This window comes from Carcharhinus amblyrhynchos, chromosome 6 (genome assembly GCF_965287045.1).
Source record: "Carcharhinus amblyrhynchos chromosome 6, sCarAmb.v2.hapA, whole genome shotgun sequence".
Taxonomy (NCBI): Eukaryota; Metazoa; Chordata; class Chondrichthyes; order Carcharhiniformes; family Carcharhinidae; genus Carcharhinus; species Carcharhinus amblyrhynchos.
This window is the reverse complement of record NC_137329.1, coordinates 35,161,226-35,183,547: the sequence shown is the minus strand read 5'-3', so window position 1 is coordinate 35,183,547 and position 22,322 is coordinate 35,161,226. Positions and strand designations below refer to the sequence as shown.

At 41.8% G+C, this 22,322-nt stretch overlaps 1 protein-coding gene across 1 annotated transcript in view; it reads left to right on the top strand.

Moving 5' to 3' along the window:
• Positions 1 to 1,234: 1,234 nt before the first annotated feature.
• Positions 1,235 to 22,322, top strand: part of dennd2b (DENN domain containing 2B) — a 378,412-nt gene continuing 357,324 nt past the window's right edge. Inside the window, exon 1 of the mRNA XM_080190197.1 lies at positions 1,235 to 1,360. The gene's annotated coding sequence lies outside the window, so the exon portion shown is untranslated. The remainder of the gene's footprint in view (positions 1,361 to 22,322) is intronic.

Here is a 22,322-nt window from a genome sequence, read left to right as displayed (position 1 = left end):
TTAAATCCTTCGTAGAAAGGCTGTTTTATAAAGTTTATTTATTTGCCACATTAAGACTGCAATGAAGTTACCATGAAAATCCCTTAGTCACCACACTCTGGTGCCTGTTTGGGTACACTAAGTGAGAATTTAGCATGGCCAATGCACCTAACCAGCACATCTTTTGCATTGTAGGAGGAAACCAGAGCACTCTGAGGAAACCCACACAGGCATGGGAAGAATGTGCAAACTCCATATAGACAGTGACCCAAGCTAGGAATTGAACCTAGGTCCCTGATACTGTGAGGCAGCAGTGCTAACCACTCTGCCACTGTGCTGCCCCCACATTTTTGTGTGGCCGGTGGCAGAAACGAGGATATATTCTTTCGAAATAAAAACGGCAAATACTGGATAAACTCAGCGGGTCTGGCAGCATCTGTGGAGAAACGGGTGTTTCGAGTCCATATGACCCCTTTACAAAACTGCTTCAGCTGCCTAGCCTGACCACAGAGTGGCGCCCTCACCACACTCTCCTGGACAGGATTCCGCTTTGGAATATCTGGGAGTCCCACAGACACGGGACATTGCATTCCTGAAAGCAAGGAATGAGCTACTTACTGGTCCCCAAACCATTGTATCCATGGTTCTCTGTCCAGAGCTTTTCACATCCATAAAGCCGTGGCAGCGGAACACGCAGAATCATTAACTAAAGCAGTGTTAGTTTTTCAAATTAAACATATTGCTCGAACTTTGACAAGTTTGCACGCAACTGATACACCACCCAGTTAAAAAAAAGTTTCTTCAAAAACAAAGACAATTCAGTGATAGTTGGACTTAATATGCAATTAATATATTTTCACAAAGAATTGGTCTATGATCTATAACTGTTCCATATTAATCGCAATTGCTGCCTACTATTTCGATGAGTTTAATCCACCACACATTGTCGATTTTAGCATCTTATTGTCAACACTGGTTTTTGGGTGAATTTTTTTCTGTGCACAATGGCCAACATTACATTATACGCTGCAAACCTGTCTCTCCCCCACCCCAGTCAAGGAATGTGAGTATTGTTAAGGGCTTCTTGACTTTCACCTTCCTACTCAGTTACAGGGACCTCTTTTTTTTGCACTTCATTGGCTCTTCAGTTGAGATGAGCACTCAGCCCTCCCGGTCACTACCAACTTTCAGCTTTATCCCGTCTGAAATATCACATCAATAACAGGAGCTCCGTCACTGCTTCCGGAGTCTTTACCATTCTCTGAAAAAAAACGCCTCCCGAACAGAATCGGGCCAGAGCGAAGGGTCTCTATCCGCAGCGAACTTAAAATAAAAGCGAACACATTTCTTCCAGAATTTCAACCTTTTGTTACAATGCACGGTAAGGAGTTCACTCCACATCTTTGTCTCTTAGACCTCGGCACGTGCTTTGCTAAAATGTCACACTTTTGTTTGGTGCAAGTTTATTTCTGATAGGTTTTCCCCTGAAATCATTGGATGTATTGCCACCGAGGGTAATGTTATTCAGCTCTCCCTGTGTAGAATCATGCTTTCCCATTTGAAACGCCTGAAATGTTTGGGATCGCGGCATGTTTCATTAATGAGAATAACCGGTCGTGTTTGATCTTTACAAACTGGTTAAGTAACTTTGAAGAGAGAGAGAGAGATCACAAGAGACAGAGTCAGAGTATCAGTTAATGAATGTGGTCAGTCTGTGTGCTTTCTGAATCTTTACTCCTACATATCTGAGTGTGTTATTACTTGTGTGTGTATTTATGCGTCAATGTGCTGTGTGTGTATAGGTGATATGTATGTGCGTGTGTGTGTGACATGTGTGTTTCTGAGCGTGTCTTACTCCACAACATTGCCTGGGCAATCCACATTTTCCAAATGTAACCGGCAAGGCACCTTAAAAGTGGATGATTTGATGTAAAGACGAGCATCGACCTCAGTAATAATCAGACCACCATCCTTCAGAAGCTGCCGTGATAGGTAAGTGCAAAGGAGAAATGCCTTCTCAGAAAACTCAATCTGAGCACAACATCAGCCTGACCCTCTGGCCTTTATCATCCGGTACCAGCTGCCCAGGACTGGTGTTAACTTGATGGGATACTTTTGCAGGGATTGTGATTTCACCTGGCCCCCTGGATGATGACATTTGCAGCACACACAAGACGAGCTGTACCCGGCTATTACCGGGACAGGGTCAACACTATAGAGTTGCAGCCAATTTGCGGGGCGTGGCGGGGTGAGGTGGTGGTGGGGCGGGGGAGAGGGGTGGGTGAGGAAAGGTGGAAGTGACTCTGTTTTCGGGAAAGAATAGTAAAATTACAATATCAGGAGAGATACAATATCATGCCATAATTTCAAAATATTGGCATAAATGGACGGAGACACATGTGATAAAGGAACATATCTGACAAAAGGGTTGTGGATGAATACTTGAGTTGATGAAAAAATAACTTATATTTATAGAGCACTTTCTTGACTGCGGGTCGTCCCCAAAGTACTTGCGAACGTTCTGAAGTGCTCGTTGTATGATATGGTGAAAAGATAGTGAGGAAAGGAGTGCCCGTACGAGTTGGTCCCAAAGCGAATTGAGCAGTGATTATTTGATATTGACAGGGTTATAGACAGGGTCCCGTTGATTGAGCAAGACTTCAGAAAATTCACCCCAACGTATACCAACTGTACCAAAGCCCTATAACATAATCATTCCATCATGTGTATAGAATGTGATACAGGTACAAAGATTAACAGATAGGCAACTGTAAAGATTAACAGATACACTGGGTCTCTAGCAATAGGCTTTCCTGTGGACACTGACAGATAATCTAAACTCAAAAGTTAAGAAAGTAGCTTTTATTTCCAAAAGGCATTTGATAAGGTGCCTCATAAAAGGTTGCTACAGAAGGTTAGGGTGCACAGAGTTGGGTGTAAGGTGTTAGCTTGGATAGAGGATTGGCTGTCTAATAGGAAGCAGAGAGTTGGTATCAATGGGTGCTATTCTGATTGGCGGTTGGTGACTAGTGGAGTGCCACAGGGATCGGTGCTGGGGCCTCAGCTATTTACCATTTATATAGACGATCTGGAGGAGGGGGCTGAGTGTAGGGTGACGAAATTTGCTGATGGCACAAAGATGAGTGGAAAAGCAAATTGCTTGGAGGGTGTGGAAAGTCTGCAGAGGGATCTGGATAGGCTAAGCGAGTGGGCGAGGACCTGGCAGATGGAGTATAATGTTGGCAAGTGTGAGGTTATCCACTTTGGCAGAAATAATAGTAGGAAGGAGTATTATTTAAAAGGCAAAAAGCTGCAGCGTGCGACGGTGCAGAGGGACCTGGGGGTCCTTGTGCATGAGTCGCAAAAACCCAGTCTGCAGGTGCAGCAGGTGATCAAGAAGGCGAATGGAATGCTGGCCTTTATAGCGAGGGGGATAGAATATAAAAACAGGGAGGTCTTGCTGCAACTGTACAGGGTACTGGTGAGACCGCAGCTGGAGTACTGTGTGCAGTTTTGGTTGCCGCACTTGCGCAAGGATATATTGGCCTTGGAGGGAGTGCAGAGGAGGTTCACTAGGCTGATTCCGGAGATGAGGGGGTTGGACTATGAAGAGAGACTAAATAGATTGGGTCTGTACTCATTGGAGTTTAGAAGGATGAGGGAGGATCCTATAGAGACTGTAAGATAATTAAGGGGATGGATAGGGTAGAGGTAGAGTGATTCTTCCCGCTTAGAAAGGATGGCAGGACTGGAGGGCACAGCCTCAAGAGAAGGAGGGGGGATCAGTTTAGATTGGAGTTGAGGAGGAACTTCTTCACTCAAAGGGTGGTGAATCTCTAGAATTCTCTGCCCGTTGAAGTGGTGGAGGCTACCTCGCTAAATATATTTAAGTCACGGGTAGATAGGTTTTTGATAGACAAGGGAATTAAGGGTTATGGGGAGAGAGCAGGAAAGTGGAACTGATCCACTTCAGATCAGCCATGATCTTATTGAATGGCGGGGCAGGCTCGAAGGGCTAGATGGCCTACTCCTACTCCTATTTCTTATGTTATGTTCTTATGTTAACAACATTCACACTGAAATATTTAAAACTATGACAGAATTACTGTGAGCAAATGATTATAAACCAATTTTATTAATAGAAAATAAAAGCAGCAGTTTATCAGTAATTATTATACAGCAATACCATTAGGAAATATAATGTATCAGCCTCCTTCTGAGTCCTATGTGACTCTATGCCTGAAAGAAGTGATTTAATACGTCCTGTATCTAGTAAAGAGTAAATACGTATCCAGTGAGTGATTTCACCCCAGTATTCAATGGCCATTATCATCTCGCAATCCTTCTCCTGACCTCATCCCATTTTAAATTCAAAATATTACAAAGTGGCTGAAAGCAATGTTTCTCTATTTTCATTGTATTGTTCTGGTAATGGGTGTTGGATATTAAAGCCAGGGTACATCATTCAGTCAATTAACTGATGATGATATTAATGATTCTTAAAATTATGATAAAATCATTCAGTTAGTGATTTATAATCCACTACTAATTGCTAAGAAACACTATGATTTCTTTAGGCAGTGATTTATTTCTAACTCAAACCAAAGATATAATCTGACCTTCCCTTATCAACAATCACGTGACCTTAATCATTTGACTAGGTTACCGCTTTATCATTGCAGTCAGTTTTCTTTTATTCTCAATATAAATGTCTGAACCCTTTGATTAGCTGACAGCTTATCTTCATCCCCCTCACTCTCAATACAGACATCTGAACCCCTCAATTAGACTCCCACTTTATAAATGCCCTACATAGTTCATATTCTCAATGTGAACCATCCAAACTCTTCGATTAAACTCTTGTTTTATAATCACTCTCAAAGATCCATTATTCTCAGTATAAACCATTCAACGATTTGATTAAACCACAGCCTTATGGATCCTCACATTTATCTCTTGTTCACAATATAGACCATCCAAAAGCCTCAATGAGACAACTGTCTTATAATAATTCTTTGAGGTAATTTATTCTCTGTATATAAATGACTCAATTAAATTAATGCCTTATAAAAGCTCTTCCATACCTCTGATTCAAATTATAGATCACTGTCATATAATAATTTTCTAAAGTTCTTTATTCTTAGTACAGACTGCTGAAATCAATTAAATTACTGTTTTACAGGTACTCTCAGAAGTTCCTTATTCTTCTTATAAATAATCTGAATTCCTTAGTTAAATTATAGATACTGATCACATGTCAAGAGATAAAGCCAGATTTGGGCACCAGATTATTTTCCCACAGATAGGATAGAAAGTTGTAGAAAGGTACAGGATATGAATTCATTGCAGGAGATTATATCCTTCAAGTTCTTGTGGCAATGGCAAATGGTTGGAGCTTTGAATTTTCCCCATCACCCATCCATTTCCTTGTGAATCCATGGCTTTATCACAAATAAAATATCTCCTACCTTATTCCCACCTTCATACACTGACTGGCATAAACCTTCATCCATACATATTTAATATTACAGGCTTAATATATCATCTGCAATAAATTTAAGGGTTTTATGACATCATGTGTGGATATACAAACACATAGCTGGGGTGAGCCAAGTGATAGGAAAATTATCTTCACATAGTGAGGCTGACTGAATAAACCACACATGGAGACATTTATTATAGCATGGCTGACCATGGTAAATGGAGACATTAGTCCTAACATGGCTGATTGTCGCACATTCCACTGTGAAGGCTTCTAACGGTTTCATTTTATTGTTATTTAAAATAAAATTACATATAATCAGAGTTTCGTCACCACAATATCATAAGTTGGGAAAGCAATGTTTCAGTAATTCACAGGCCAAAGATTGCTCTGTTAATTTGTTTCTTCTTAAATCGACTATTCTTCCACCTGCATTTGTCTCACTGACACAGAATTGGTCATATATAATTCAGGAGTTGCATCTGCAATAAGACTGTGAGAATATTGCGAATTCATCATTGGAAGCTAAAGCGATCAGCTCATATGCAGGAGTGTGTTATATACAAGAAAATACAGAGAATAGAATCTGTTACATTCAGGGAAATGTACTGTAGTGTGTTGGAGCAAGGATAGCAGGAAGATTGCTGTGTCTGGGAAAGGTTAACAATGCTGATGGGGTTGTGTTACAAAGACCGCGTTAGTGTACAAGCTGGAGCCTGCTAAAAAGATAGGTTAACAGGCAGGAGGCTGGAGTATGTGACAGAGTGAAAATGGTCTTTACTTTCTGCGTTAGTGCTCCCTTTTTCTCCTGGTGCCATGTGCTTTGTCTACAGGGTTAAAAGCTGGGCAACCTCTGGATACAGGCTATACTGCTTGCATTGCTTACCAGGTTTGCCTACATTGATACCATGCTACTGATGGATAAACAATAAACCCATTAGTATGGCTTTTGTACTTACATCTGCTTAGTAGCAGTGCTTTCGTGGTGTACCCTTTCAGAGTGGTCCAAGATGTCTTTTTGGAATGCCCCTATCGGGGCAGATGCTATCACAAATTCAGTTACTCTGTTGGTTAATTCTGTTGCTGTAAAGTTGCAATCACATCCCTTGTCTTTGCATCTCTTTATGAATTGGTCAATAGTCTCTGTTGGTTGTTGCCTAAAGGGCGTTAATTCCAGACAGTGTATTCTGAAGTTGTTTCACTTGTAATTTCTCTTCAAGTATTTTTTTTCCTTTGGGTTTTTAAGATGGTCACTGGATAGTCCTGACATATTTAATCTGTGGAGGCTTTCATTGCCTGTAGCAATTTGAAGTTCAATGGTTTGCTACCTGGTTCAGAAATATTGAGGTCCAGAAAACACAATTCATTTGTTGTGGGACCAAAATAAATTCAGATTGGAGATCTATTGCCTTCCAATTGAGTGTTGGAATTCTTGTTGTCATCTTTTAGTTTTTTGCAGTTTTTTTTAACTGTAAGGTTTCTTCCAGCACTTTTAGAGTTAACTTGACTCTGAGTTTTAGTATCTTTTAGCCGCCACTGACATAGCTTATTATAGATTACTGCTTAACTGCAATGTTGGTACTATTGAGCTCTTTCTGTTTTTCCTGGTTTAAGTTTAAATTAAAACTCTATCACAAAACAGTGATTTTAGATGGGGAAAGAGCTGCAGGACTTCCAAACAGAATGCAAATAGTGAAAAAAAAATTACAGGTTCTTTCTAATTGTTGGGAAATGCCATTGGGTGAAGTATTTTCCCTAGCCCAATATACAGTATTTAGCTTCAGCTGTAATGATATCCCCAGTCTGTGGAGTTCTACTAAAGTAAGATCATCTGCAGTCTGTTGTTTAATTTCTGCTCCTGCTTAAACTTTGCAGCAGTTAGTCTTTTACTAATTAAGCTCTCTGAGATTTGAACAATCTTACTGGGAAATGGTGCCTGCTGGCTAGAGTGGGGTGTAATCCCAGAATAAACATCATGCAGGAGCTCTATCACTCCGCATGCCACAGAATTGGAGCGGGCGAGGGGAGGACAACGGAAATGTCCGTTGACCTCAGGTGGGAATTTCTAGTCTCACTCAAGCGAGGACGTAAAATCCCACCCACAGTGTGTGTAGAACCCCTGCAAAGCTGCAGAAATCTTATACACGGTGAGTTTTGATAGTTGCTTTCCTTTCACATCAACTCTTTTTTTGCATGTGAGTGATTGAGGTTTGTATATTTTACAATCAAATTTTCAAAGACATGCTTCTATTACTGCTGCCATGTTACGGATGGTGTATTGAAAATCAAAAATCTTCAGAATTTACAACTGCGGCCATGTTACATTCTTCGTTTTTTGTTGTAAATGTACAAATGATATGCAAAGATTGATGAAACAATTTGATTGTTCAAGCAAAGACTGATGAAACAATAAGACTATATATACAATATGTTCACTGAGAACAATGGATTTAACTTTTATCACTGTTGCTCAGAGTGCTTGATAAGTCATGGTAATAATGCATCATATACTGTTGAGGTGCGTAGTGAATGACAGTAGTTTAGGATATGTTCCCTTATAGGGATATAAGTATATGCACATCATATCTCAATAGATAACACATAGCTACAAAGATACAATAGAAAGGTGCCAATGGGCTGTGTGATGAACTATGAGGTTGGTTTATACTGTTTTTGGCAAATATACCTAGACATATTTCATATAATAAACATTTTATACCAACATAAAAATCCTGTCAACCTTTTAGCAATAAGCCCCTATGCCCATATTTAGAATTAAACAGTTTATGTAACTCAATATTGTGTTATAATTAGAGTGAGGTGTACATATTATATAGTTTTCTTTTTGATACATATACCAACATTCTCTCTTTACTGGTTGGAAAGCAATCAGCAGTAGGGCAGAAAAGGGAGACGTGATTTCTTCTCTAACTAAATGTTTGTTTCTGAGTTGCTGAGTATGCTCACTAATATAGAGGAGCAGTGAATGGCTCTCTTATGGAATGGATGGCCCAGAATGGTGCTGAGTGACATAGTCTATGCAGGTCACAGTTTCAGTTACTGGTTGGTATTCATATCCATCCTGGGATTTTAAGGGACTCCAGGGAGCATGCTGGGAGATAGGACATGGGTGGAAGTGATGGACAATTGAATGAGAGGGCAGGAGAAATCAGTTTTACCAGTATCAACCAGCATTTACCAGCGGACCACCCTCTCATCCTTAGGCTAATTAAGAATTACCTAATTGGCTTTCTTTGCCGTGACTGGCATTTTAATAGTGGAGGGTGGGTGTCATCACAGTAGTTGGTATGTACATCCTGGTGGTCTACCTGAAAGCTTGGGAAGGGTGTTTGTAATTGGGCTCCTTACAGCCCATAGAGGGATCCCTAATGGCAAGGGTTGACTTCAGAAAGTACCTTCCAGTCCTCCTGAACAACATCAACTTCATGGCAGCTGCCTCCTGGTTGCAGTTCCAGCAGTGGTCGTTGTTGCCAGTGGTGCTGCTGAGACTGAAAAGCAGATGGCTCATCAGGAGGATGGGACTTCATCTCTTAAAGGGATGGGAGCGCTAACCGCAGGCAGCTGCTGGCCTGATCAATATAAAATACAGTTGGGGCTCCCAGAACCAGTGGAGGCAGAATTGCCCCTGACTTTTTAGTTGGCGGATGGGGCTGCCACTGCTGTGTAAACTGGTATTCCAGTGGCCTCAGCACATTTTACTGGAAGGAGATAGAAGCAGACATATTTCATGCTGTTGATCAGTGATTTCAGGAGAAAAGGCATTCATGTGGCAATCAGGTTGGCAGTGATGCCCTTTACAGTTGAATGAAGCACCGACATTCATTTGGGCTCATGTATGAAGATTGGGCACTTTGTTACGGCCCTGGTAGATACTCTGTACACGTGGAATCATACGCTGCATAAGCTGGTGCTCTCAATAAAGCAGGAGAGTAAATTGAAAGAGGAAAAATAGTATATTTAAGAATGTTTGGATAACTGAAGGAAAACAATCCATCATTATAAATTAGAAGGAAGCTCCCAGGGAATCAGGGCTTGCTTTGGATTGGCTGACAGCCATCTGTTGGTGATTCAATGTATTATTACTGTACCTTTGCCAAAATCAACCAATTCCTTAACCTGTTACTGCCCAGGAAGGACCTGATTTCCAAACTGCAGCGTGTGGCTGCAAAGCACCATTATCGTAAGTGTGGTATGGAAAAATGTACTTTTACAAAATAGATCCTCCCTCTGACCATGGCCAATTTATTTGAAAGCAAAGTAACAGGTCAGTCACAGATGAGGGTCACCATTTTCACCTGTGTTGCTACAAACTGATACCACAGCTGATTAACAAACAGACAGACATGAAAACCATTGTTATATCACTCCCATGTTAAATCGATCACAGACAGTAAGGTGCCATAATTGACCAAAGCACCCTCGGATTCCTGTCCTATATTTCTCTTCCCACGCCTAGTGGTATATGAGGCAGGCACATTGTTTGTATTTCCATGGTTAATTTTTCAGCTGATTGTCAGTTTGTTGCCAGAGACTAAAGCTTGAGGGGGCACGAATGCACCATAGCTGATGGTGTCCTCCTTGCAGAAGCAATGACCTCTCTTGTATTGGCTGTGATCTGTGGATTAGTTCTATACTGGGAGTGTAAACAAATGCATATGTCTTGACCAGTAAGGCCAAGGCTGACCAGGAGACTCTCCTGCTTTTATTGCCTGCCATCAGCATGTTGGAAGGATTTACAGGTCAATAGTCAACCCGTCTGGCCACGTAATGAACATGCTGTCCGTGGCTTTCTTGGAGCAGCACTCAAATCGGAAGCTTCTGATTCAGAGGCTGGGACATTACTCACAATACCTCCTTCAATCCTGATTTGAGTCTCCCAGCGAAGGTAACTATAAATGTCAGGTAAGAACAACATTGGGCTCTGATTTCCTCCACAGTCAGATACGTGCTGACATCTATAATTAATAGCCATTGGTCAAGATACCAGAGGTCCTAGGGAATTGTCCTCATGTGAGGAGGAAAGCTCATGAGCAGAGAAAGTTAGGTGAGAATATTGAAAAAGAAATACATTGCTGATCCAGGACTAATAGATTTGATGGTTAGATGGTAAAGTGAGCCAAATATGTAAATGAACAAGGAGCAGGAGTAGGCCATTCAGCCCCTCCAACCTGCTCCATCATTTAATAAGATTGTGGGTGATCTGATAGCAACCTCAGATCTACATTCTACCTATTCCCTGTCACTTATCATCTCCTCGCTTAGCCAGAATCTATCCACCTCTGTCTTAAAAATATCCAAAGAATTTGCTTCTATTGCCTTTTCAGGAAGAGAGTTGCAAAGACACAGAATCCTCAGAGAAAATATGTTTGACTCCTCTCCATTCTAAATGGGTGATCCCTTATTCTTAGACAGTGACAATGCAGCTTTAATTTCAGTTTGAAAAAGAAAGTTTCCCAATAACTATTATTCGTGGAAAGAAGTGCAGTGTATGCCTGAGCAATGGTGAGCACATCAAGGCTCTGATACATCATGTCATGGGATGGCCGTCATCACACTCACTTTTTAATCACACACGAGATTTTGAGTGAAATTTGAATGCTTCCCTTTTCAATCATTTCTTAGTTGTCAAAGAGTGAAGTTGGTGGAGGTTGAAGAGAGGAGCATCAAGAAGCATCCTCCACCTCAGAGAATGTGCAGCAAGCTTAAAGAGACAAACTGAAAAGTTTCCATCAGGAGCCCGATTCCACAGTGAGAGACTAAATGAAAGCATATTATTTTGGACGAAAGCTTGCAAATACTACTTTTGGAGTTCAGATATAAAAATAAACTACCCTTTTCCCTGTAAAGAAAACCTAAACATAAGCTTTAAGATAAAATACTGTGGATGCTGGAATCGGAAACAAAATGCTGGAAAAACTCAACAGATGTGACAGCATCTGTGGAGAGAGAATAGAGCCAACATTTTGAGTCTGGATGACTCTTTGTCAGAGCTGACATCAGAGCTGACAAAGCATCAGCTAGACTTAAAACATTGGCTCTATTCTCTCTCCACAGATGCTGTCAGACCTGCTGAGTTTTTCCAGCACTTTTTGTTTTTGTTGTTGTGTTAAACAAAGCACTGCCTGGAACAGTTCACAAAAATACTGACTAATGTAGTAGCGACACTAATTTAAAAAAAACATGCTGAGTTCATAGAATCCCTACAGTGCAGGAAGACACCACTTGGCCCATCAAATCTGCGCTGACCCTCACATACACAGCACCTTACCCAGGCCCAACCCCAGCCTACCCCCATAACCCCACAAATTTATTCCACTAATCCCCTAACCTACACAAATTGGGATACCAAGGAGGAATTTAGCATGGCCAATCCATCTAACTTGCACATCTTTGGTCTGTGGGAGGAAACCCACACAGATATCGTGAGAATGTGCAAACTCTACACAGATTGTCACCCAAGGCTGGAATCGACCTGGGTCCCAAGCAGTGTGAAGCAGCATTGCTAAACATTGTGCTGCACAAATTATGTTTGGTTCCCCATTTGGTTTATTGGGCTCCCGTTCCAATTTGGTAAAATTTGGCAGCTGTGCATACATATTTTCTAAAGGATAGCAATTCAGGCTGGCTAATTTGTCAATTTAGCTCTAGATCCACTTATCTCAATAGTGTTTGCAATCTTAGCCCATTCAACACTTCATTCTGCTACTGAATATAACTAAACAATCCTTTCTGCAAAATGTAACTAGCTGAACTATATCATAAATAATATTAAAATAATGGTGAATAATGAATCTAATGCAGAAACTTCAAGCCTTTTTGAACTGACTGGAGTGTAAGTGGTCTGTTTGTAACCATTTTTGGTTTTGCTCCAGTGCAAATGAGATGGTTAAACACTTGCTACTATCATAGATTATTTGGATGTAGTGCATGCATGCAGTTTAAGGTTGAGGATGGCTATTAGGTTTGTTGTAAATGCGCAGACACAGGCGACAAGTGTATGTGTACTTCTGTGACTCTTGGTTGCAGGTACTGGGAGGAGACCTTTACTTCTGCAGGCCACTGGCTAAAGGAGGTCTTTGGAGTTGATTTCACAGTTTCCCACAGGTGGGTTGGCAGGCAGGGGAGACTGTAATACTGGGCACCATGCTTTGTGCACTGTGGCCAGCACCCATCTTCCACCCCTGCCACAATTTTACCAGCAGCAGGGAGGTATGGGATGGCCTTCCAGCCTATAGGCCAATTGAAACCATTAAATGGTTAATTAATGGCCAGTTAAGGGCCTCCACTTGCTGCTGATAGGATTAAATTCTCAGCCGGCAAGTCATGCGAAGTGTGCAGCTTGGTAGCTTTTGCTGCATGTACTGGTCAAGGCAGGGGGTACTTCCACTGTCTCACCCTGTGTCCATTGGAAGCAATCCCCTCCCAAGGTCTTCCCACTCCAGCATTTCTCTCCTCTGCCCTGTTCATCCTGGTCCCCTCATTCCTCTCATCCCTCTCGCCAGGGCCTGCCAGTTTGGTCTAGGTAATAATCCAAGACCATGAGAAACTACAAAGGGTCGTGAACGATGCCCAATCCATCATGCAAACCAGCCTCCCATCCATTGACTCTGACTACACTTCCCGCTGCCTCAACAAAGCAGCCAGCGTAATTAAGGATCTTACGGACCCCGGACATTCTCTCTGCTATCTTCTTCCATTGGGAAAAAGATGCTAAAGTCCGAGGATACATACCAATCAACTCAAGAATAGCTTCTTCCCTGCTGCCATCAGACTTTTGAATGGGCCTACCTCACATTAAGTTGACCTTTCTCTACACCCTAGCTATAACTGTTACACTCTACAGTGTCTCGTTTCCTTCTCAATGCACGGTATGCTTTGACATATAGGTTGCAAGAAACAATACTTTTCACTGTACACTAATACATGTGACAATAATAAATCAAATCAAATCAAAACAAAACCCACCACTATCTATTGCACCTAGGTCCATCAACAATCATTGTTGGGAAGTGGCTGTAGTCCCAGCAGTGGCCTCTGCTCACACTTGGGTGGAGCTGTGGGATCAGAGAACTAACAACTGTTCGATTGGTCAGCAGCTCTCTGAGGCAGGATGTTCTCCCCAGATAGGACAGTGGTCTTGTCTCAAGCTAATGAATGGCCCAACAACTATTAAAAAGGCTTCAGGATTAAGCCAATCGAGTCTGCACCAACTCTCCAAAAGAACATCTCACCCAGGCCCACCCCTGCCCCTACACATTATCCCACTATTCCCCCTGACCTACACGCCTTTGGACACTAAGGGACAATTTAGCATGGCCAAGTGGGAGTGGGCTTACACCTGACATTTACACTGAAGAGCGGATCTTCCTTCACCCCAATGAAATTGAGCCTTTTTGGGATAGGGACAGTAGCACATGACTGTCTAATACTGCACCATTATATTCCAGATCGCCTTTCTGGAGATCCTTATAAAAAAAGCCCTAACGTAACACTCTCTGTTATTGGGGCAGCATGGTGGCATAGTGGTCAGCACTGCTGCCTCACAGTACCTGGGACCTGAGTTCAATTCCAGCCTTGGGTGACTGTCTGTGTGGAGTTTGCACATTCTCCCGATGTGTGCGTGGATTTCCTACAGGTGCTCCGGTTTTCTCCCACAGTCCAGAGATGTGCAGGGTAGGTGGACTGGCCATGCTAAATTGCCCCTTAGTGTCCAAAGATGTGTAGGTTAGGGGGATTAGTGGGATAATGTGTGGGGGCAGGGGTGAGCCTGGGTAAAATGCTCTGTTGGAGAGTCGGTGCAGAATCGATGGGCTTAATGACCTCCTTCTGCACTGTAAAGATTCTATAATAGCTGGCTGGGCATGCTGATATAAAGGGTAAGATAAGAGTAGTGTCTTGCTCTTCCTCCCTTGGTACTCCCATATTTCCTATGCCCACTCCCAATAAAACACATCTGATCAAGAAACATGTTAACGCTGCTTTGTCAGAACATAGCAGATACACTGAGAATCCACTTATCTATAGAGATATAGAGATGCTGTGATGTAAAGTATGAAATTGCACCAATATGTAAAATTTCAAAATGGGTTTTAAAAAAAATTCTTGGGGGGACCTTTTGTGATTGCTGTGCCACCAACTTTTCAAATTGTTTCCCATAGAAATCCGAGGAGATCAACGTAAGGCCAAATTAAACAATTGAAAGTTTCTGTGGTGGAAACTTGGCTTTGGTCTATGAAAGGAAACTTTAAATTAAAACAGGAAGCGTTGGAAGTACACAACAGATTGGTCAGCATCTGGAAAAGAAAGAGCAATATTTCGGCTGAGTCTTCATCCAGTTTGTAATAGACTGTCTACAATCCTCACTTGAGAACTGTTATGGACTGTTAAGGGTCGGGGCATTAAATGATTATCTGAATAGAAACAATGTGCAGGGGTATGGGGAAAAGGCAAGGGAATGGCACAATTCTTATTTGGGGAGCCAGTGCAGACACAATGAGCCAAATACCTCCTTCTGTGGTTCTGTGAAGGTTTGAGTTGGTTTTTACAGTGCATTGCAATCCAGCACAGGAAATGGAAGTTTATGAGCTTGGCAAACACAATATATCACGACTCCCAGAGGTGTTCAGATAGGAGTTATGTCATTTATATATTGTGTTTAATTAAATCTGATGTTTTAACAGGTCTGTTTAAATGAACTGAACTGACTTTATTTACAGAAAAACCTGAAAGTCACATGTGATCAGATTGGCACAAACATAAGAGAGCAGATGTTAACAGTCACAAATTAATCTTAACACACAAACTCTGCTGAGATAGACAACAGACGCCATTAAACTGTCAGAAATCAGCTTCAGGTAAACCCCAGCGAAATTAAATTCCCAGCAACATGAGGACAACAGTATTAAGACATGTTTAATATATGGTAGAATGCATTAAAAGACCTGGAATGTAATATGCTGAATGACTCCTTGGAGAACGGCGGCTCCACATATGTCACAAAATGCCAATTCTGTTCTGTTGGCACCAGATTATAGAAGAAAGAATTAAGACACGTGCTGTTGGCTTGGACTTGTAATAAGGTACTCTGGAATAAGTTTATTGCTTTTTATCAGAATGCATTAAAATCTAATATTTTGTTAGTCCTGGCTCAGTGCTATTACTATCACCTCTCAGCCAGAAAGTTGAGGTTTAAATCACAGTCCAAAGACTTGAATACAAAATCTAGGCTAATGCTTAGTGTGGTAGAATTAAATAGAAATACATAGAATAAATAGTATAGGAACAAACCGTTTGGCCCAATCAGTCCACGCCAGCATTTGCGCTCGATTTGATTCTTTCCTCATCCTTGGGCGTCACGGTGACGCAATGGTTAGCACTGCTGCCTCACAGCACCAGAGACCTGGGTTTGATTCTTGGCTTGGGTCACTGTGCAGAGTCTGCACTTTCTCCCTGTGTCTGTGTAGGTTTCCTCTGGGTGCTCAGGTTTCCTCCCACAGTCTGAAAGACATGCTGGTTAGATGCATTGTCCGTGCTAAATTCCCCCTCAGTGTACCCAAACAGGCGCCAGAGTGTGGCGACTAGGGGATTTTCACAATAACTTCATTACAATGTTAATGTAAGCCTACTTGTGACACTAATAAATAAACTTAAAACTTCTCATTTTTATCTGTTCATCATAAATCTCTATTTCCCTCTCCCTCATATGTTTATTCATCTTTCTTTTAAATGCAGCTATTCTATTCCCCAGAGCTGCTTTCTGTAGTAACATTATCATCATTCAGTGCAGAAAGAGATTTCTTTTCTGATTTCTTGGTCGCTTTCTTATGTTTATTACCCCAGCTTGTGCCCATTCCCACAAGGTGGATCTCCCTCTCTCTCTCTCTCTCTCTGTTTGCTCTGTCAAAACCTTTCATAATTTTAAAGACTTTTATAAGCCATGCTTCATCAGTTTTCAGGAGAAAAGAAATTGAGCCTGTTCATCATTTGCTGATAGCTATAACATGGCAGTTCTGATATCATCCTTATCAATCTATTTTACACCTTCTCTCCACTGCCTCATTATCTTTTTTATAAGATGGGATGCAACTGTTCACAGCACTCTCATCGTAGCTTAATCAGGATTCTATCCAGGTTTAGCACACCTTCTTTACTTCTCAATTCTATCACTCGAGAAATAAACCCCTGTGCTTGTTTTTTAAAATTTATTACCTTATTGCAGATAAGAACAAAATACTGCGGATGCTGGAATCTGAAACAAAAACAGAAAATGCTGGAAAATCTAAGCAGGTCTGACAACTTCTGAGGGGAGACAATAGAGCCAACGTTTCAAGTTTGGATGACCTTTCATCAGAGCTGGCGAAGGATCATCCAGGCTCAAAACATTCACTCTATTTTCTTGCCACAGATGCTGTCAGGCCTGCTGAGATTTTCCAGCATTTTCTGTTTTTGTGTTCCTTCATCATGATGGGTCATCCTGACTCAAAATGTTGACCTTATTATGGAGGTGCCATGCTTTGGATGACATCATCCTAAGGCCCCATCTCCCTTCTCAGATAGACATCAAAGATCATACATGTTAAAGAAAACCAGGGAAGTTCTTCCTGGTTTGTGGCCAATATCTATCTCTCAACATCATAAATTGGATGATCTGGTTATTATCAAACAGCTGTTTGTGGGAACTTTCTGTGCAAATTGGCTGCCAGGCTATCTACATTACCATAGTGATAACACTTCAAAAGTATGTAAGGAAGAGGAAAAGTCTAGTAGTATTGTTGCTAGAATATTAATCCAGAAACTCACCTAATGTTCTAGGGTCTTGGATGCGAATCCCGCCATAGCAGATGGTGGAATTTGAATTCAATAAAAAAACACCTGGAATTAAGAATCAAATGATGACCATGATTGTCGGAAAACCCATCTGGTTCACTAATGTCCCTTCGGGAAGGAAATCTGCCAGGCTTACCTGGTCTGGCCTACGTGTGACTCCAGGGCTACAGCAATGTGGTTGACTCTCAACTACTATCTGAACTAGGGATGGGCAATAAACGGTGGCCAGCCAGCAACACCCTAGTCCCACGAATGAATAAAGAAGGTGTTACTGTGAGGTTGATCTGAATGCTATAAAAAAAACTTTTCCAAAAAAAGAATGGAATCTTGAAGTTGGTCACATGTTTTCCTAATGATGTTTTATTCCTGTTGCTCACAGCATTTATATTTACAGTTTCACATCCATGTCAGTGACATTCTTATCCTTAACCCCAGCGATAATTAGCATGTGAACCTTTCAAACTGCCCAGAAATGTGACGCCGTTCAGAATTTGGGAGTTTGTGGATGAAAACTGCTGATAGCTTATTTAATAGCACTTCCTCATTTAAATGGGGTTAATGACTGTTTTAGGAAAATGCAGCAAAAGAAATATGTGTGTGAAACAGACTCCCGCTGAAGGAAACTAATTGCTGTGACTTTGTGAGCTGGCTGTCAGGCTGCATGTGGCCACCAGAGGGGGTTTCGAGCAGAGGGAGAAATGACTCTCAGCAATCAGTCAGGTCATCAGGTCCGCACCTACCAACAAACAATGCATGATTTGATTGAAGTGGACTCCACTGAAGTCCTTTAAAGTCCTGGGGGAGATGAGTAATCACTGTGAAAACATGTAGGAACATGAAATTCTGTGAGGATCATCCTAACTTTTCTAGGTAATTGAATGACTCTAAAGTTTCACATTCCATCCTATACAGTTTTGACTATTTGTGTTGCAGAGCTGATAGTTTAATGACTACATTTGCCTTGGAGTGTTGAATTGTTTGTGCTTATCCTTCAATCAGGTATTCACACAGCTTCTTCTTTACAGAATGCACAGAAACACAGGCCATTCAGCTCATCTTTGTATTTATACTCCACCCAACAAGTTTCTTCTCATTTCATCCACCTCCATCTACCCTTCAGCAGATAGTGTGATTTTCCTTTCCCTCCTGTGCTCATCTAGTTTTCTTGTGGCAGTGATTTCTAATCACTGAGTAAAGAAACTTCTTATTTCCATATGAGATTTATCAGCAACTATCCTGTATTCATGGATGGGCACAGATCAGCTAGATAGTAAATGTATTTTCCCAAAGGGATCTAAGACGTGACGGCATAGGTTTAAGGTGAGAGAGGAGAAATATAAAAGGGTCCAGAGGGGCAATTTTTTCATACAGAGGGTGGTAGGTGTCTGGAGCAAGCTGCCAGAGGTAGCAGTAAAAGTGAGTACAATTTTGTATTTTAAAAAGCATTAATACAGTTGCATGGGTTTAGAGGGATATGGGCCAAATGCAGGCAATTAGGATTAATTTAGGGGTTTAAAAAAAAGGGGGTGGCATGGACAAATTGTGCCAAAGGGCCTGCTTCCATGCTGTAAACCTCTGTGAGTTGATGACTCTATGACTCCCAATTTTGGATCTCCTGCAGATGGAAACATTGCCTCCACAACATTCACTTCAATAATCATATTCCATCCAGCCTGGCCAGCAACTCATCATTTAAATGACCTCTATTTGTCACCTGTTAGTACTCTCTTCATTCACGTAAAAGCAAACAATCTGTTCAATCTTTCCTGCTGCCCCTAATCTCTTTGTTCTGGTACCACCCTTGTAAATCTTCTCTGATCCTCCTCCAATGCTTCTGTGTTCTTTTTAAAGTCAGCAGACCAAAACTCTGTGTACATGTGTCATAAGTGAGGTTCAATCAGGGTCCTTTTAACATTTAACTTAACTGCTTTTGAATTACATATTCCTAGAAACTAATCCCAGTGCTTTGTCCGCACTTGTCACTGATTTTCTGACTTGCAATGCTGGTTTTAATGATTCTTTGACAAAATTTCTCGATCTATTTAAGCTTCTATCCTATTCAGTATTCTGATGACACGGTGGTTAGCAGTGTTGCCTCACTGCATCAGGGACCTGGGTTTGACTCCAGGCTTGGGTCACTATCTGTGTAGAGTCTGCGTGGGTTTTGTCTGGGTGCTCTGGTTTCCTTCCACAGTTCGAAAGCCATTCTGGTTAGGTGCATTGGCCATGCTAAATTCTCCCTCAGTGTACCCAAACAGGTGCTGGAGCATGGCAACTAGGGGATTTTCACGGTAACTTCATTACAGTGTTAATGTAAGCCTACTTGTGACATTAATAAAGAAACTTTATTTTAAGGTTTAAGTGATGTTTCTAGATTTCCCAGCAAAGCCCATCATCTTACATTTATTAATTTGAAAAGATTTTTAAAAATTCAGTGCATTTAAAAAAATAAATAAACATTATGAGGTCAATTCTCCCATCCCGTTGCACTAATAGCAGGGCTGGATTAGCATGAGCCGCACTGAGCATCTGGCCCTGAGCATCTCTCCCAGCACCAGGTTTCTGGTGCCATCACCTCCGTTGTGGAAATAGGCACGGAGCTGCATTACACCTATAGGGGAGCAAACTTTGCCCCCCCGCCCTCAGCTTAACATACCCCACAGTCCACCCCAAACACAGGACTCCCTCCTTCCCCTACTGATCCCGATTGCCGAGTAGCAGCAGGACCCCAACCGCGATATGATTTAAATGGCATTAGTGGGCCTGGGATTGAAATCTCTGAGTCTGCTAGTCTCTCCCATCCCGCTAGGAGTATTTCACTGCAGCACAGTTCAGACTAGTTCCCACTTTCAGGAAATATTGGGAGACCCCGTTGGAGTGAAGGGGAGGCAATCGGGGACCTCCGAAAGGGTCAAGTAGCAGGAGGGTGTCTGCTGGGTATTGGCAGCCTGGCAGTGCCAGCCTGGACTCCCTGGCACCACCCAAGGGGTGAAGTGCCAATGCCCAGGGGGCACCTTGGCACTGTACACTGGGCATGGGGCAGTGACATGGGGACGATCAGTCGGGGTTGGGGTCCTGCTGCCACTCGGCAATCGGGATCAGTAGGGGAAGGAGGGAGTCCTGTGTTTGGGGTGGACTGTGGGGTATGTTAAGCTGAGGGCGGGGGGGCGAAATTTGCTGTCAGCCTGGGGTTGATGAGGGTTTGGCACTGCAGGGGTGCAGCAATTGGACCATGGGGGGCTGAGAGCCAGCGTTGCGGAGGTCATGGGACTGGCCAGCAATCAGGAGGCCAACAGTACAGGGCCACTGCACGTGCACTGATCTCGGCACGAACAGATCAGCACATGCGCAGTGTGCCAATTTCAACCTCTCAAGCGGGAATAGCCCCCTCCCCCTGAAATTTAATGATATTTACACTGATGGCCTCTGCCATGCACAGAGTATGGGAGATTCTAGTGTGAACTCCCACTGAAAAAAACCAGCATGAATTATTCCAATTTTCATGCAAATTTGACACCTAGAATATTTTTGGGAGAATTCCACCCTATGCCTATGTCCTAGCATATTAAAAGGCATACAGAACTGGTGAACTGTTGGTATGCTGTACACTGTAGAAACCTAGCAGTAGCATCTATTTTAACAGTTGTCATATTTTATAGTGTTACAAATGAACCAAGGATGGTGCCAAGGATGCTACAGAAAGGATGGAATTGTCTCCCTGTCCATGTTGTGACCGATCATTTTTTTTCTAAGTTAACTATGCATACCTATACAAGGCAGTGTATGTACCATTGTCAGATCAACATGTAAGTTGTCTACAGCAATGATCAGTATTCATTGTAAATGTCCTGGACATATGGGTAGAATTTCAGTTATAGTGATTTTCCTTGCATTGTTGTTGAAGTAGGTTTAAAGAGGTTAGAACTTACACGTTCCCAGTAAAGAGCTGAGGATGAAAGTGCAGGATTAGCAAGGTTGAAAAAAAAAATGAGGTAAGAATGTCTGTTGGATATCCCATTATGCTCCACAGCCAACAAAGTACCTTTGTAGTGTGGTCACCCTTGTTACAGAGGCAAATATGGCAGCCAGTTTGTATAAAGAATATGTTACAGCAATGAGATAAATCACTCGTTTATATGTTTTGATGGTGTTGTTAATGGAGAACTCCCCTGCTCTTCTTCAAAGAGGATGTTTCACATCTACCTGAAGCTGAGCCTTGGTTGAACATTTCATCTGAAGGAAAACAGCTCCAACAGTGTCAGGCTCCTTCAGCATTGCTTTGAAATGTCAACCTAGATTTCATACTCACTGATTAGACCCACAATCTTCTGACAGCTAGACAAACATGTCATCACAGAGCCCAGATGGCAACTGGCACTTACCTAGGTAGAGATGTACTAATGAGTCAGTGTCAAGTTATAGGATTAAAATCCTTAAGGTTTTGTGAGAAAAGGGAAAAAAAAATAAGGTTTTAAAATCTTGGTAAACAATAAGTTAGAAATGGAGATAGTTTGAAGACTTTTATTTCAATGCAGTGACCTCTGGGTTTTGAAGATTTTGTTAACTTTGTGCTGAAACATGCAAAAATCATTGCAAGGTGTACCAGCGTAGCAGGACTATCATCCTAATGGATGTGCAACTAATAGAAAAGCTCTACCATAATATATTTAAGCTGAATATAGTTAAGTCATGGGTAGACAAGTTTCTGATAGACAAGGGAATTAAGGGTTATGGGGAGAAAGTGGGAAAGTGGAACTGATCCACTTCAGATCAGCCATGATCTTATTGAATGGCGGAGCAGGCTTGAAGGGCTAGATGGCCTACTCCTGCTCCTATTTCTTATGTTCTTATAACATTTAAAACAGTTCTCTTAAGAATTACAATCCATACATGAACTGGACTAGCCATAAATACTGCTCTGGCAATAAATTAAGGTAAGTTGTCATTTACTTAAACTGCATAAAAGTGTTTCCTATAGTGGAGCAATGAACTGGACTAGCCATTTCAATAGTGT